Source organism: Drosophila obscura, unplaced genomic scaffold (assembly GCF_018151105.1).
Source record: "Drosophila obscura isolate BZ-5 IFL unplaced genomic scaffold, ASM1815110v1 contig_1, whole genome shotgun sequence".
Taxonomy (NCBI): Eukaryota; Metazoa; Arthropoda; class Insecta; order Diptera; family Drosophilidae; genus Drosophila; species Drosophila obscura.
In genome coordinates, this window is record NW_024542679.1 from 3,604,666 (window position 1) to 3,607,500 (window position 2,835).

Genomic DNA, 2,835 nt, shown 5'->3' on the forward strand with positions numbered 1-2,835 from the left:
TACGGGTAATCGTAGGTATATAAATTTGTACACTTCCTAACGGGTGGGGGGCTATCTTTTGTTTTCTCTCCTTTCGTAACTGTCCCACACGAACGCACACGGTCGCCAGAACTTACAAAAACAGAAGAAAATGAAAATTCCCAAAGGAAGCATAGATAATGAGCACAGGGTCCGCCATCCCCCCCACCCCGACACACCACTCCGAATGAATGGCAGTGAAAAAGTCGCCCAGCCGAAGCCAAACGCCAAAGCAAAGGCCTCCTACAGCTGAAGAGACAGGTGCGGACTTGTAGAATTTAGCGTTGATTGTGTGGCTCTAAAAATAACTCTTGGGGAAAATTGAACTATATGCATTAGATCGAATATACATATAATTATGCTTTCGATGCTTTGAAAACTGATAGTTTTAGTACCTGTAAATTATTTATTTTGAGTTTAAGCACCTACTTTTTGCTACTCCGAACCTGGTTAAATGGTCAATCCTTACATAAAAAAAACCCTCCAAAGTAATCTAAAAACCCACTTTACCATATATTATATATAGTTTAAATTTTTTATAGCTCTCTACGACTTTAAGTCATAAAATAACTCTACTTTCCACAGTCCGCTCCTGACGGATGAATGGTCAGCAGCGAGTCAGTCACCCAGTTCTCGTCAGGGGGCAGAGTTTTGGGTGACGTTCGTCTACTCGTAGTGTCAGCCATTTTGCCAGAGAGCCAGAGAGGTGGCACAGAGGCACCGGCACTGGCACCGGCACCAGCACCACAATGGCCATATGCCCCGGCCAGTCCCCGTCCCGGCCATTGTGCCACCGCCGACTGCGTCTCCGACACCGACTCCGTTACCATTACTCTGTCGCTGTGTCTCTGCCTCGGATTCAGCTTCTGCCTCCAGCTTTTGTTTTTAGCCATTGTTGCCACTGCTGCTGCTTCTGCTGCCACCGCTGCTGTTGCTGTTGCTGTAGCTGCTTCTGCTGCTGCTTTTGCAACATTTGAATGATTCTCGTTGGTCGTGTCAGTCCCACGGGTAATTATTGACACGGTTGTATGCACGCAGCCCAAAAAGCACACCCGAGCAACAACAAAAGCAGGCGGCACGGCGGCAGTGCGACGGCGTGTTGCTTTGCCACGCGAAAAAAAAAATACAACTCCACTCGAAAATAATAATGAAAATGTCGGTATTTTATGCCTCGAGGAGGGGTTTCTCTCTATAGAGTTAATAGATGATATAGGAGGGTGGGTAGGGGAGCGTTAGGAGGGTGGGTGTGCTGTGGCAGCCGTGTGGTGCTGTGGTGTAGGGGGTGTTTCCACTGTCGCACTTGGCACGCACACGGGACCACGATTAAAACCAATGAAAACTACAATTTGCCCTCGTCTATTAGTGGTAATATTATATGTGGAATGTGCTTTTTATGATAAAGGTAGGTGCTCTATCTGTAATGGGAGGTAATTAAACTTTCGAGGAAGATAAAGACCCAGGCCTATGGGTTAAAAGATGGTAATGTATAGCGAAATCATTGGCATGCCATAGTTAAAGCTCTAAACCTTAGAGTCTAAGGTTACTTTCCATAAATTACCGTAAAAATATAAGTATATTAGTTGATATTTTAGTTCAACATTAAGCTCCACTAATACTACGATTCATCAGATAGGAATTTCACTAATTTCTAGTAAAATATCTTTAGACTACAAAACTACAACATTCCTTTGTACCTATTTTTAAACTCTTGGAAAATCTCAGGTCAATGCCTACCCGTTACTTATTCTTAATCTCGAATATTTCATTTTGAACATCAGAAATTATGGATGAAACTTTTTAGGTCATTTCCTAACCCTTAACTACCCCCAAAAAACTTCATTAAAATCCTTTATTTTCAGTTAACATTAACCAAAATTAATCAGTAACTAATTAACCCCCAAATTCTAGACAATCCCTGAAAAAGTCCCCATAAGTTCTGATAAAATTAAAGAGTATTTCCAGCATTGAAATAAAAACCTTTTCTTTCGCGCGTTTTCTATCCATAAAAAAAAAAAACTTTATATAGCCCGAGGGGCAGGTTTTATCTATTGTAGGTGGGTGTGTGCATATGCGTTTCATGAGTGTATGTCCCATATGTGTGTGTGTGTTCGTGTGTGCGAGTGTTTCAACAACCCCAAAAATGGCAGGTGGCAATAGATAAACGTATAAAATAGTAGGAGGCTCTTGTGGGCAGGCAGCCATGTTGTTTCGAAATTAAATTTCCCATTTCGCTGTCTTTTTTTGTGTCTGTCTTTTTTCGTTTTGTTAGAAAATAATTAAGAGAGCATAGAGAGAAAGAGAGAGAATATAATTATATACCTGATATATAAGAGATATATAGGGGTATATGCTTCTATGCATATTGTTCAAGTGCATGCAGCCGCATCGCGTGGGCCGTTTGGTATATAATTTTATTTTTCATGTTATTTCATTCCGTTTGTTGTTTATTTGAAACATTATAAACCACGCGCCAAAGGTTCAGACATTCGGACATTCGTTGCCGACGCATAAATAAAAATCATTGCACCTTGCGCTTCTGTATAAAATATATGTATTATATATTGTATTATTATTGGTATTATTTTTTGTTCGATTTTGTTCGATTGTTGTTTATATATTAAAGCCTAAAACTGGCTTTCAATTATGTGAATTTATATCGTTTTTTCGGGGGGAGAGAAGCAGCAGCAGGAGGATGTACAAGTATACATATGTATATGATATTTAAAGAGGCTGATGCAATTTTTATGCAGAATTACTAACCAATATTATTGCGACAGTCTGGATGCACGAAATTGTTAATCAAAATCAAAATGAAAT